This window comes from Pipistrellus kuhlii, unplaced genomic scaffold, assembly GCF_014108245.1.
Source record: "Pipistrellus kuhlii isolate mPipKuh1 unplaced genomic scaffold, mPipKuh1.p scaffold_m20_p_2, whole genome shotgun sequence".
NCBI classification, from domain to species: domain Eukaryota; kingdom Metazoa; phylum Chordata; class Mammalia; order Chiroptera; family Vespertilionidae; genus Pipistrellus; species Pipistrellus kuhlii.
Genome location: NW_023425515.1, coordinates 28101485 through 28115925, shown reverse-complemented (window position 1 = coordinate 28115925; position 14441 = coordinate 28101485). Strand labels below are relative to the sequence as shown.

Genomic DNA, 14441 nt, shown 5'->3' with positions numbered 1-14441 from the left:
AAACAATGTATATTATTTTACAACTTTCCTGTAAAGTTGTTTTTATTATCCCGACTTTACAGCCCATGTGACCTTAAAGCCATGTTGTGGGTTCCGGACTACAAGGCAGTGTCTCCCCCTTTGGTCCTGGGGCTAGATTTGGTTGTTTTTAATTGCGTACTTTCTAATGAAAACAATTTTCAACTAGGAACAACTCTACAGAGAATCTTTAAAAAAGAGTAAATTTGGAGAGGTCAGAGCTTTGACATTTTTTTCCATCATATTTCTTCAAAGTAATTGCTCCAAAAGAGAACGTGGCACTTATTTCCAGTAAAACTGTGACAGCCCCAGAAATGCTGACTCTCTTATAATGGAATATCATTCCTGGAACCATGTCCCACGTAAAGTGGCCTGTCCGAGCTCCAGCAGATGAGAAAGGGCCTCTCTGATCATGGCACCTCCCCCCTACTTCAGCCAGTGCTCATGAGATACTGTCTGTCACAGGATGTTCACAGGACAGGTTTGTGTCAGAGAAGCCAGACTTCTCAGGTTGCATCCCATAATATGTAGCTACCAGGATATTTGTTTTCTTTATAATGAACAAAGTTTGGAATTCATACCTAGTTTTGTCTCCTTTACTATTTTGGCATTTCATTGTTTGGATTATTGTATGCTGCTTCCTTTCTGTGCAAATCGCTCTTATAGAGTTCTGCCCCTGAATCATATCAAGCAGGAAGCTCTCCAAAACCTCCTGTCCAATAATTTCTAGAGTTCCTATAGGAACAAGCTTTAAAAAAAAATGTTATTGATTTCAAAGAGAAAGGGAGAGGGAGAGAGAGACACCCTGGCATTTACCCTTTGTGGGAATTGAACCGGGACCCCCTCAGTCTGCAGGCTAACACTCCATCCACTGAGCCAAACCAGCAAGGGCTAGGAACAACCTTTTTAAAAATTCATTTCCACTCTATCACTTCTCATTTTCTCCTTCAGATGCCACCAAAGAGTCACGTGAAGTGGATGATTCCACACCTTATTTATTTGATCTCTGCAATAGTTGATACCATCTGACATTCTCTCCTGGAAACTTTTATATCCCTTGATGTTCTTGGTATCATTCCGTTCTCATTTCCTTCTATCTGGCCAGTCCTCTTTCCCATTTTCATTCGTACACTATCATATCATCCATCCTTTTCTGCCTCTTTCATCTTAAATGTTAATTATTTATGAGATCCTACTTCTGCACTTTAACATTTTTTATTGATTGATTGACTTTAGAGAGAGAAATATTGTTTGTTGTTCCACTTATTGATGCATTCATTGGTTGATTAATATATGTGCCCTGATCACAGATGGAACCTGCAATCTTGGCATATCTAACCAACTGAACTACTCATTCAGAACCCTGCTACTGCACTTTTAGCTACACTCTCCTTAGGTGACCTCATCCTTAAGACTTCAAATGCTCTCATTATACTATGTCTGCCAAGTATTATAATTATGAGAGCAAGGATTACACCAATCTTGGCCTGAAGCATAAAAAATGAGTAATAAGCCCAGTCAGTGTGGCTCGGAGGTTGAGCATCAACTCATAAACCAGGAGGTCAGGGTTCAATTTCCGGTCAGGGCTCGATCCCAAGTAGGGGGCATGCAGGAGGCAGCCAATCAGTTATTCTCTCTTATCACTGATGTTTCTATTTCTCTCTCTCTCTTCCTCTCTGAAATCAATAAAAATATATATTTTTAATTAGCTTATTCTCAACTGGCCCCCAACCTCTTCTTTACCTTTGGTTCTATATTTTAGTAAATGGCATCATGCAAATCAGTTACCCTGGAGGTTGTCCTTATGATTCTCTCTTACCCGCATGCCCCCTCTTTCTATCCAATTATTCATTAAGTCTATTTAATTTAAGTCTGTCCTCTCCATCCACTCATACTGCCACAACCTTAGTTCAGGCTTTCACCATTATGTAACTTCCATAGCCGACTAATTGGTCTCATTCTCTTCCCTCTCTCTCCAGCCCCCGAATACCCCCATGCATTCTCTACACTGCTCTCAGAATGTTTCTTCTGAAAACAAATCCAATCATGTTCTATTGTGTACTCGATATTATAAGTCCCATGCGTTTCCACTTTCTCTCTATTTATCAGCTCTGCAACAAGACCTTCCACAAAAGGCCTACTCAAGGTAAATACAACCATTTGCTTGTAACAGGAATCCAGCCAATCTTCTAATGGGAGTCAGAACCCTGGGTCAAGACCACCCTAGATTCTTACACTTCATTCCAGCAAGGCCGTAGTGCCTGCGCCATATTCCCAGCCAATATGCTTATCTGGAATAGGACTTATTCCACTAATTTAAAATGATTGCTAGCATTCCTCAGGCTAGTTAATAAACCCTCTAGTGCTAATGACGATGGTAAGAGTTAAACATTCACAGTAGCTACCTGATTAAAGTCTTTCAAATGCTAACTAAGCTCCCTGGAATGTGGATTTCTGACTAAGGTACTTCAAATATTAGCAAGCTGCCCCTGGAGGTAGGTTTAAACTAGCTAAACACACACATATGTCTTACACTTTCCCTGCTGAATGATTTTAAACTAAATTACAGACAATATATTGCCCTATTTTGCAGGGCCTTACATGCATGCCTAATCTGCCTACTGGGTAATTAAGCAGTGCCAGTACTTACCCAACCATTGACATCCTTGCCTCAATGCTCAGTACAAGAATAAATATGCAACGAACATTTTGTTAATGAATAAATGAGTGACATTGCTAATCCATTAGTAATAAGAACAAAAATTTGGGATAGGAACTCAGAATTTATTTCATCTCTGGGTTCAATCTTTCACATATGTGACAGTAGCTAATACTAAGCTGAGCCCAATGAAAATGCCATCTTTGAAATTGGAAAACATGCAGATATGGACAATTTTACGCAGTTCAGTGCCCTATGATGCTCCCAAGCCACCTTCAAATAAAGAGAAACTAGTGTAAAGCACTTGTAAGAATCAAGCTTTATTCAAATGCTTGCTAATCAGGTCCTAGGGAGAGAAGCAGATCCCACTACCCTCAGTGTCTCTAGGGCCTCCAACCTCCTAACTATTCATAATCCTCCCATAAGGTCTTAATCCTTTCATAGGGTTGCCGTGAAGTTGTCACAGATCAATTAAATCCTGGGCACTTTGGAGGTGACGTTCTGATTAGTGGGAGGGTGAAGAAAATCAATTCTTACTTTTCCGGCTGCAGGTAACCACAGATTTCCTGGTGCGAGTAGTGAACTCTCATTTCAAACACAAAGGCAAAGATGGCCTCTCCTTTCAGGCCCACTAGCTGATTGCTGAGTTGATGAACAGAAGAATAGGAACCCTGGGGGCCTTGCCTTGTCATTAAGGGCACTGGCGCAAAAAGACCTCTTTATACCAAAGTTAGAAAGAGGGGAGGACGGAATTCCTATTTCACCAACCCTTGAAGTAAAATTACCTTGAGAATGTGGGCTTCATACAGGGATAAGAGCGCCAGCCTTCATTATCTGGCCAAGACTTGAAGGGAAGAAATGCTTTTTGAGGAAAAGTGTCACTTCCGAGGGGAGAAGGGAAAGAAAAGATGAGTCAAGGTGAAGCAAAGTGAATTCCACCGTTTAATTAGCAATCACCCCTGACCTGCCAGACACAGCCAGTGGAATTCCTGAATGGGGAAGGCAAAGCAAAGGAGCAGGCAATTAGACAGCAAGCACTGGAGCTTTGAGAAGTGTCAGGGTTTGTGCTGAGAGCAAACTGGATGTATTATATGTGCTACGCTTTCGATATAGCCTGCTTTCTAATCCGCAATCAGGACTGATTTGTCAGTCATTCCGCCTATAATGCAGAAAGCACTGGGATGTGGGGAGGGGGAAGCAAGTTCAGAAAATCAATTATGCTTATATTTACACTCCCTCGAGGCTGAGGCGGTGCAAAAACTGCCGAAATATTATCTTCCTGTTTACAAAAGACCAGAGAGAAAGGGTGAGATTGCAGTTCAATATAATGAATAAATCTCTGGCTGTTTGGGGAAAGGTACGATAGTTGAATATATATGAGATTGGTGATGGGAAATGTATTTCATATGGTCAGCAATTGTAGAACTAATCTACCATTTTAAAAGAGCACAGACACATGTACATGGTCGAGAAATATGGAATCATCTTTTATAGGTAGAGAGCTAACAGGAAATGCTTTAAAGTTCAGCCTTTTTATTGGATGGTGATTGGCAGAATGGGGATTTATGATCTCTCTCAAGTAGCCCCATGAGTGTAACAATGCACTCACACAAGAGGTGATCTATAACTTCCTTCTAACCTTCTCAATATGGGAGTCCAAACTCAGAGACCTCTTAATTTCCAATTCAGTGAATACTTCCCAGTACTCATCCTACATAATAAAACCCTACTATGCAAATCGACCAAATGGCAAAATGACTGGACGCTATGATGTGCACTGGCCACCAGGGGGCAGATGCTCAATGCAGGAGCTGCTCCCTTGTGGTCAGTGTACTCCCACAGGGGGACTGCTGCTCAACCAGAAGCTGGGCTCATGGCTGGCGAGTGCAGCGGTGGTGGCAGGGGCCTCTCCTGCCTCTGCAGCAGTGCTAAGCACACCTCAGGGGCTGTCTGCCTGCAGGCTTAGGCCCACTCCCCAGGGCCTAAGCCAGCAGGTGGACATCCCCCAAGGGGTCCTGGACTATGAGAGGACATAGGCCTGGCTGAGGGAACCCCTCACCTCCAGTGCACGAATATTGTGCACTGGGCCTCTAGTCTTAATAGATTTGCCACAGGTGATTTCTCCCGTCTTCTTCCAATACTCTCATTTTTATTTCTGTGATATCTCAATCTTTTTAAATATATTATTGATTTTTTACAGAGAGGAAGGGAGAGGGATAGAAAGTTAGAAACATCAATGAGAAACATCGATCAGCCGCCTCCTGCACACTTCCCACTAGGGATGTGCCTGCAACCAACGTATATGCCTCTGACCTGGATCAAACCTGGGACCCTTGAGTACACAAGCCAATGCTCTATCCACTAAGCAAATTTGGTTTGGGCAATATCTCACTCTTGATTGTCCTTCTGCCTCTCTGGTCATCCCATTTATATCTCCTTTGTGAGCTTCTCTTTATCTGCTCATGTCTTAAATATGGATGCTCCCATATTCAGCTTGCACATTTTCTTCGGGTGTTATTTGCTTCTCACCAATGGTTTTAACTGCAGTTGATGAGCTGAGATACCTAAATCTCAATTCTTGTTCTGACCTGACTGGAGCCTCAGGCTCAGCATCTAACTTCCAGATGGACATCTCCACATAAATATTCACCACACATTATGCGTGGTATGTCTGAAGTCAAGCTAGTAGTCCTTCTGTCTTTCAACCATGCTTTTCCTCTTGCACTCCCTATGGCTGTTAGTTGTCCATCACCATTCATTAAAAACTTCAGTTTTACCCCAAGGACCAGCAATGCCCCCTAACAAACTTACTTCTAAAGCTATAACAATGAAGACATTATGAGAACCATTAACACACGAGAAATCCCCCCCCCCAAAAAAAAATAATATATTACAAAAAGCAGACAGAAGAGCCTTGACAAATGAAGTGAAATTAAGGAAGCGATGTCTAAAATACATACAGAGAAAGAACATTTTATGATGACTTTTTTAAAGCCAGTTTATCAAGAATAAATAACAATTTAAATGTGTATCAACTGTGGTACACCTCTTGACTAATTTTTACATCTAATAAAATGTGCTGGGTCTCATTTAACCAAAAAGTTGGGTTGGAAAATCATTTCTTTATTTGTTCTTCTGAAATTGTTTTCCATTTCAACCCACAGAGCCAGAGGGATAATGAGGAATTTCCAGCCACGTCTACGGCAACATCTTGACATCCCCAACATACTTTTAGATTCTTGGGAAACAGCTGGGTATAGTAGTAATTCACTTCTTCCAGCTGTGAGTTTTTATCTTCTGCTCTGGGCTTTTTTAAAATGTTGCCAATTCATTTCCAGTCTCCCAGAAAAGCTTCGGATAATGAAAACATCAACTTGTTTTAAAGGGAGTGGTTCTGGGATAGGACTCTTTATTCTGAAAGACCATGAGAGACCAAGTGTTACAGAGGCAATCCAACTCCATGTCAGTCCTTAGCCTTGCCCTACTCCCACCCTGCAAAAGCACTGTGAGATGAATCATTTAATTTCAAAAATGCTTTGTGTTGCCAAAACTGGTTTAGCTCAGTGGATAGAGTGTCAGCCTGCAGACTGGAGGGTCCCAGGTTCGATTCCGGTCAAGGGCATGTACCTTGGTTGCGGGCACATCTCCAGTGGGGGTGGGGTGGGGGTGCAGAAGGCAGCTGGTTGATGTTTCTCTCTCGTCGATGTTTCTAGCTCTCTATCCCTCTCCCTTCCTCTCTGTAAAAAATCGATAATATATATATATTGGTATATATATTTAAAATATGCTTTGTGTTAATTACAAACTGAAAGATGGAACAGAGGCTGGAGATCGGGACCAGGATACAGGCTTTATTGAAGAGAAAAGTACCACTGCTGGCTGCTTTCCAGAGGAGAAAGAGAGTGAGGGCAGGGGTGCAGGCACCTTTTAAGGGGAGGAAAGAGAGAGGGCGGGACTTAGGGCACTCAGCACACGTTGATTGGTGGTTTCATGTAAGGCATATGATTAGGGACCTAGGGACTTAGGAATTGGGGGCTTAGGGTATTTGGCAGGTGCTGATTGGTGGTTCAGTGCTCAAGAATGTCCGGCTGCAGGAAGAGTTTACGTCATTCTCGATCCATCAGTTGGAGGAAGGGAGGATCTATCACAAATGAGATGATGAATTTCACTATTAGTAGATCAGTTTAACATTTAGGAAAGTCTCCAGAATCCAGGTTTAAGGTATTCTTGAGCTGGGTAGACTAAGTAGATAGGACACCCAAAGACTTACCCATGACTCTGAGCTGTTGGAATCAGTGAATCAGCCAAAGTCTTCCCTTCCTGTCTTTCTTCCAGGGAGTTCTCCTCACATTCATTACCTCGTTAATCATGGATAAACATGGGTTATAATAGCTCTTTAATTCCCAGGAGGGAATATTGAGGCTCAGAGTGAACAAAATAACTTGGTAATTCAAATCTGTAAAAAAAATTTTTTTTAATTATCTTAGAAAAATGTGGAGTAATCATAGGGATTTGTTTTGTTTTAACCCCTAAAATTGATAGTGAGAGTAAGAGGTGAACTCTGCCCAATGAGCATCATTAATGTTAATTTGTAACTTAATCTGAAAAGAACTTGAGAACATTGTAGCAATAATGTTGGTCAACATTTTTGCATAATACACAAACTTGTAAGAGACTCTTTTGATCAAGCTGCTGGAAGTCCTATCCCCTTGCCAATGCTACGAGGACTGGTGAAATGTATCCCAGGGATAAATCATTGAATTTCCTCATCTGTGAAATGAGTCCTCACCCTAGCCCACACCATTTGCCCGAGGTACTTATTGAGAATGAAAGACTTGCAAGTGCTTTACTCCTTAAAAAAAAAAAAAAATTACATATGGTTAACCAAGCACATTATTACAGGTCAAAAGCCCCAGGACTTTAAGAGAAACAAGGACTTAATGTCACTATGAGTTGAGTGCAAATTTTAATAAAAATTAAAATATACCATGCTCCAGATATTTTTTTCTGTTGAATTACGGTCATGATTTCAACCAATGAGGTTTTTACAGGTTGGTCACCATTTGAAAGTATCGACATGTTTATTACACAAATGGTATATTGGAATTAATTCACATTTTGGTGATACTGTCTTTGCATGCACAATTTTAACTATTCCTGACAAAAAGGAAGAAGAACATATCCTCCTCATTTTACAAATAAAATGTGGATGCTGATAAAATTATAAAAGAACCTTACCCAGCATATCACAGCCAGCAGGTGGAAGAGCTGGTGTGTGAAATCAGGTCTTCTGATTCTTAAGTACATGTTTTTCCTAATGCACGAAAAATTTGCTATTGATGACATGTTTCATCTTAATTTCACTTATTCCAATATCTTAGATTCTGTGATTCACAAAATGAACGTGAGTCTGAATTTGTTGGTTTGTGAATACTGGGCTGCTGGGCTCTCTAACGGCTGTACCAGGAGGGCTCCCAGACCTGATCCATCAGGGGGAGGAGGTATTTTAGGTTTTTTTTTTAATTACCTGACTAAAGAACACTGTTCCAGTGTAATATTAGGACTGCCATCCACTATGGCACTTGTTTTTCCACTTTTATTTTGGCCCAACATCGCTGTGGAGTGCAGCTCACTGACATCAATAACGAGGGGGTGGTCCTGAGAGAATCCCGGAGGACAGGGTGGCGAGGTCCCTGCAGAGATCCGGCAGAGGCCCCATCCTCAGCTGATTCAGCTCTGGAGGCACGGGAGGTACAAAGGACCGTATTTCTAACAATAAAATCCAATCTTTAAACCGGCGCATTCATGCAAATCAGTAGAAACAGCCTAAAAAGTTACATAGAGGTGCCCCTTTCTCCAGCCTGATGGGCCGGTACCAGAGCACGTGGCTGGATAAAGACAGGCTGGGTGTCAGCCCTGCCCCTCCTCTCTGTTGGGGATAACTTCACAACCAGAGGCGCTGACCGGCTCAGTGAGATAAAAGCACTACATGGCCCTGGAAGTACAGGATGGCTCCAAGTACGGGAGAAAAGATTAAATAAAGCTCAATCTCTGCCCCTCAATAATTATCCATATCTTAGGTGATTTACTAAAAAAGAAAAGTGCACGCGCGAACACACACACACACACACACACACACACACACTTAACCTAACTCGAAATTAAAGAAACTTATATTAAGATCATTTTTCAAGGAAAGCGCGAGGAGCCAAGCGGTACTGGACGGTTCCGACAGCCTGTAAAACAGGCTGGTTACTAGGAAGGTCTAGGTGTGCAGAGACCGCCTCCACCCAGGACATGCAAGAGGCGTTCAGGAAAACTGGCGTTTAAGTAGCACTGAGCTAATAATCCTAAGAATAAAGAAGCAGAGAGGACATACAAACAAGTAGCCGAGTGTCTGAGGTGCTCTTAGATGCTAAAAAATGGGACATGGACATGCATGGCAAAGAAAATGGTGGGGGTGGAAGTGGAGGTGCAGGTGGAGGTGGAAGTGGAGGTGGAGGTGCAGGTGGAGATGGAGGGGCAGGTGGAGATGGAGGTGGAGGTGCAGGTGGAGGTGAAAGTGGAGGTGCAGGTGGAGGAATAGGTGGAGGAATAGGTGGAAGTGGAGGTGCAGGTGCAGGTGGAGGTGGAGGTGGAGGTGGGGGTGAAGGTGCAGGTGCAGGTGGAGATGGAGGTGGAGGTGCAGGTGGAGGTGGAGGTGGAGGTGCAGGTGGAGAAGCAGGTGGAGGTGGAGGTGAAGGTGGAGGTGCAGGTGCAGGTGCAGGTGGAGGTGGAGGTGCAGGTGGAGGTGGAGGTGGAGGTGGGGTTGGAGTGTGGGTGGGGGTGCAGGTGCAGGTGCAGGTGGAGGAGGAGGTGGAGGTGGGGTTGGAGTGTGGGTGGAAGTGCGGGTGCAGGTGGAGGTGGAGGTAGAGGTGGAGGTGAAGGTGGAGGTGCAGGTGCAGGTGCAGGTGGAGGTGGAGGTGCAGGTGGAAGTGGAGGTGGAAGTAGAGGTGGAGGTGGAGGTGGAGGTGGAGATGAGGGTGGAGGTGGAGGTGGAAGTGGAGGTGCAGGTGCAGGTGGAGGAGGAGGTGGAGGTGGAGGTGCAGGTGCAGGTGCAGGTGCAGGTGCAGGTGCAGGTGGAGGTGCAGGTGGAGGTGGAGGTGGAGGTGCAGGTGCAGCTGCAGGTGCAGGTGGAGGTGGAGGTGCAGGTGGAGGAGGAGGTGGAGGTGCAGGTGCAGGTGCAGGTGGAGGTGGAGGTGCAGGTGGAGGTGGAGGTGGAGGTGGGGTTGGAGTGTGGGTGGGGGTGCAGGTGCTGATGGAGGAGGAGGTGGAGGTGGGGTTGGAGTGTGGGTGGGAGTGCGGGTGCAGGTGGAGGAGGTGGAGGTGCAGGTGCAGGTAGAGGTGCAGATGCAGGTGCAGGTAGAGGTGCAGGTGCAGGTGCAGGTGGAGGTGGAGGTAGAGGTGGAGATGAGGGTGGAGGTGGAAGAGGAGGTGGAGGTGGAGGAGGAGGTGGAGGTGCAGGTAGAGGTAGAGGTGGAGGTAAAGGTGGAGGTAGAGGTGGAGGTGCAGGTGGAGGTAGAGGTGGAGGTGGAGGTGGAGGTGCAGGTGGAGGTGCAGGTGGAGGTGCAGGTGGAGGTGGAGGTGGAGGTGGAGGTGGAGGTGGAGGTGGAGGTGGAGGTGGAGGTGGAGGAAGTCACTTCGACAACCCGTTTGAGTTCGGCCTCACATTCCAGAGCCCCGATGACATGTTCAGGGATTATGTGGTGGAAGGGACCCGTTTCCATTCCACTTCTTGGAAGACACATTTGACGACTTCTTTTGGACTTGGTGGGGCCCACGTGGGAGCAGGAACTGGGGCACCAGCTGGTTCTTCTCTGCCTTCCAAGGTCCCCGGCTTTGGCCAAGGGTTTCCATCCTTTGATCCAGGACTGACTGGATCGGCCCATCGGTCCTGGGAGTCTCACTTCATTCTCTTCCACATCATTTGGGGGCAGTGGGATGGGCAACCTCAATTCCTTACCGACTTCCACCAAAATGGTTAACGGAAGAAAAAACAAAGTTACAGTAACTACCTACCTAACAGAAAGATAGTCAATGGTGCAGCCCTATAAAAATATATGCAGACATTTGAAATCAAGCTTTTCATGAAGACATAAAAATTTGAGAAAATTCTCAAGTATAAAAATCAGAGCAGAAAAGTAAGTGTAATCCCTAGGGTATCTACTCCCTGGATGTGATAAAATCTGTATCTAAGAGAAAATGTAAAAGTTTTTTCTTTTAATATTGAAATGGGGAAGGCTTTCTAGAGCATGACAATAAAAAAGAATCCATAAGTAAAAAAGTGGATAGAATATGTATAAAATATTTTAACTTCTGATCATCAATCAAAACAGAAATATAAATAAAATTAAATAAAAAGCTGGTGGGGAATACTCACTGCACATGTGACCTAAAAAAACACTAATTAATGAACTCACCTCACAATCTGCAGTAGATAAACCTGGGTACAAATCACATGACTTACGGTGTGATCTCAACTCGGTTTCCACTTCCCTAATGTCTGAGGACTGATCAGCTCCCTCCTAAGAGTGCCGGGAGGATTCCACAAGATGAAGCTTCCAGAGTTCATAGTACAGTTTCTGACACAGAGCTCTAAATTAATAATGGCCATTACTATGAATAACTGAAGAAAACGCTAACAAGTCAGCATTTTTTTTTTTTACCCAAAATATTAGGGAAAATCAAAATTTGAAAGTGACGCCCAGTAAGTACTGAGAAAGGAAGAGCTGGCACTCTCACAGACTGCTGGTGGGAGTGGACATCTGTAGTCTTTTTAGATGGCAATCTGGCAATATGCCTCAAAATTGTTAGAGTGCTTACAGAGTCTCTGAAAATTCTTCCTTCTAGGAATTTATCCTAAGGAATGTCACACACACTATAATGAAGGACCAGGGTCTTCAGGACAAAATTGTGTGCACAATAGTCCCTCTTTATCTGTGGGGAACACGATCCAAGACTCCCACCAGATGCCTGAAACCATGGGGAATATCAAACTCCGTGTGTACTATGTTTTCTCCTGTCATACGTACCTTTTCACTTAGCGGAAGCACTCCATGGCTTCTCTTTGTCATGTTCGGATTGCCAGCACCGTGATGATTGAGCCTTGGAGCCATTATTAAGTAAAATAAGGGTTACCTGAACACACTAACAATTCTTTACAAGAGTGGGTTGGGTCATATAGACGGCTACTAAGTGACTGACAGGCGGTATCAGACCCAGCGTGGATACACTGGACAAAGGGATGGTTCACCTCCTGGGTGGCACAGAGCTAGGCATTACTCAGAAGGAACTAGAATATTGGTCCTTTTCTCCTTGTTGAATTGCTAATCCTATCTATTATGACTCAGCTACTATCTAACTGCTACTACTGTTCCTACCAACCAACTACCTTACCCTCAACCATGTTACTTAGCTACTAGTAATCATAACTTTCCCTAATTCTTGGTATCTGCTGCTTTATTTCCCTCCAGCCAACTTTTCCCATGAGGATCTTCTTTCTTCTGTTTCCATGTCACTGACCAAATCCTAGTATATGTTCAATTCTCAAAATAATACAATTGGTCGTGTTAATTGCCGTCGTCTCTGACAGAGCAAGCTCTTGTGGCAGGCCATCTCATAGGTTCAGGGCCACTGCAATGTCTATACATTGAGTGCTCTTAGAGAGGTCAGAGGTTGCAACCACATGTGGACTAAATCTAGCCCATAGACATACTTTGTGTGGCCTGAGCTTTGTTTAGCCCACACAGAGAGGAGATCTGGGGATTTTGTTTAAAAATAGAAATGTTTAGCTTTGCTTGAAAATCCAAAGGTCTGGGTAATAATTGGTCTATTTCTGGATAACAACAGTTGGCAAAAACTGCGTATTGGTCTTCCCCTTGAGACAGGGCCCACTCTCTTCAGTTCTTTGCAGCCTCCAGTGAGTTCTCTGTTGTCTCACACCATCTACCTGCTTCCTTGCTGGCCTCCACTGGCTTTTGAGTTTGCAGACTCTGAGGTAAGTGCCCTCCTCTGCTTGAGTGGCAGAGTCAGGTGATAAGAAACAACTCCCTGGTTTTTGTAAGAAACGATGTGGCCCTGCTCCCTCAAGAGAGAGTCATGGATAGGAAGCCTTCAGAAGGGAGCTGTGGCTGTGACTGGTGTTCTAAGGCTCGGCTTATCCATTACACAAATAGGGCAAATGATGTATTTCTATAAATATCAGTGTTGTTTATTTATATAGAGATATGGTTATGATGTTTTGTGAAAGAGCAGATTCAAGTCAATAAGACAGAAGCCCATTTTTGTGAATTATAAATAAATTAATATATAGGTTTGGTATGCTAGATATCAAATTTGGAGGTAGTGAGAGAATGGGCAAAAATATTCCATTATTTTATATAGAAAAAAAATATGTAATCTGTTTTGAGCCCAACTAACTTTCCAAAATTTACTTAAGTATTCTTAAACAGCTATATAATAACATTCTCAAGGATTTCTACCTAAATATATTAACTACATCATTATTTAATACTTCTTGGGCTTTTTAGTGGATATATTTTAATGTAATATACAACAATATAGTAGAAATTAGTATTTGTATAATGCAACAAGCATCTTATATAATAAAAGGGTAATATGCAAGTAGATGAACGGCAGAACAATCAAACAACCTATCAAAGCATAGTATGCTAATCATATGCTAAGGCTGCTCAACTGCTCACTGACATGCACTGACCACCAGAGGGCAGATCCTTTGACTGGTAGGTTAGCTTGCTGCTGGGGTCAGGGCAATGGGGACTGAGTGAGATGGGCCAGACACACCCTGGAACCCTCCCTAGCCCATTCCCTGGCCTGATCATGCACGGGTGGGGTCCCTCAGTCTGGCGGGGGCCCTCTCGCAATCTGCAATCCGGGACCCCTGGGGGATGTTATAGATCCTGCAGTCCACTCACCTTGGGAGGACGCCAGCCGCAGGACTCATGGTTGGTAAGCGGTGCTATGGCAGTGCAAACCTTTCCCAATCGATGTCGGCTGGCACAGTGGGGCCAGGATGAACAAGAGGGGCAAGTATTAGCTGCGAGCAGCGTTGGACTTTGGGTTTCAGCCAGATCCCTGCAGGTCACCCAGAGGGACCCCATCTGTGCACAAATGCATGCACCCAGCCTCTAGTGTGCTATAATGTAAATTTTTAAAATACTATAATTTGAAAGTTACATAATGTGTGTCAATACCATTAATTAAATAAGCAAATGTGGAATTTTTTAAATGATTCTGAGATTAAGGAGCAGGTTAGGAAGAGACAGACAGAGGCTGCTGTTGAAGAGACACTGTTGCTGTCAGCAGTGGGTGAAGGGGAGTGGGAATAAGCCAGCAGAGAGCCGGCAAAATGGCAAACCACTGCAGTCTCCTAATTCCAGTCCAGGGGCCTTGAGGACATTCATCTCTTTTTAACTCAGTCTAGAAATGGGTGGCTAGAAGCCATTATCTAAAACGATAGATAATGATGAACCCCCAGTATAAAATAGAAGTGCAAAAACAAACCTTTTATCTGCATAATTCTGAGTTTTCTAAAAACCCTGCACCCGCTATTTATGGTTCCTCTTCCTTTGACCTGAATGGACATTCAGAGGAACGAGTTTCTTGGCCGTAAGTTGTTTGTACCCTCCACCCCACTAAATCTAGCCTTCTTCGCAAGATTTAGAATTGTTGCTTTGCGTTAATCACTTCCCCCAAACCTTGGAAG

General features: G+C 43.8%; 1 pseudogene; it reads left to right on the top strand.

Moving 5' to 3' along the window:
• LOC118722358 overlaps positions 1 to 10750 on the top strand; it is a 31006-nt pseudogene extending 20256 nt beyond the window's left edge.
• Positions 10751 to 14441: the final 3691 nt, after the last annotated feature.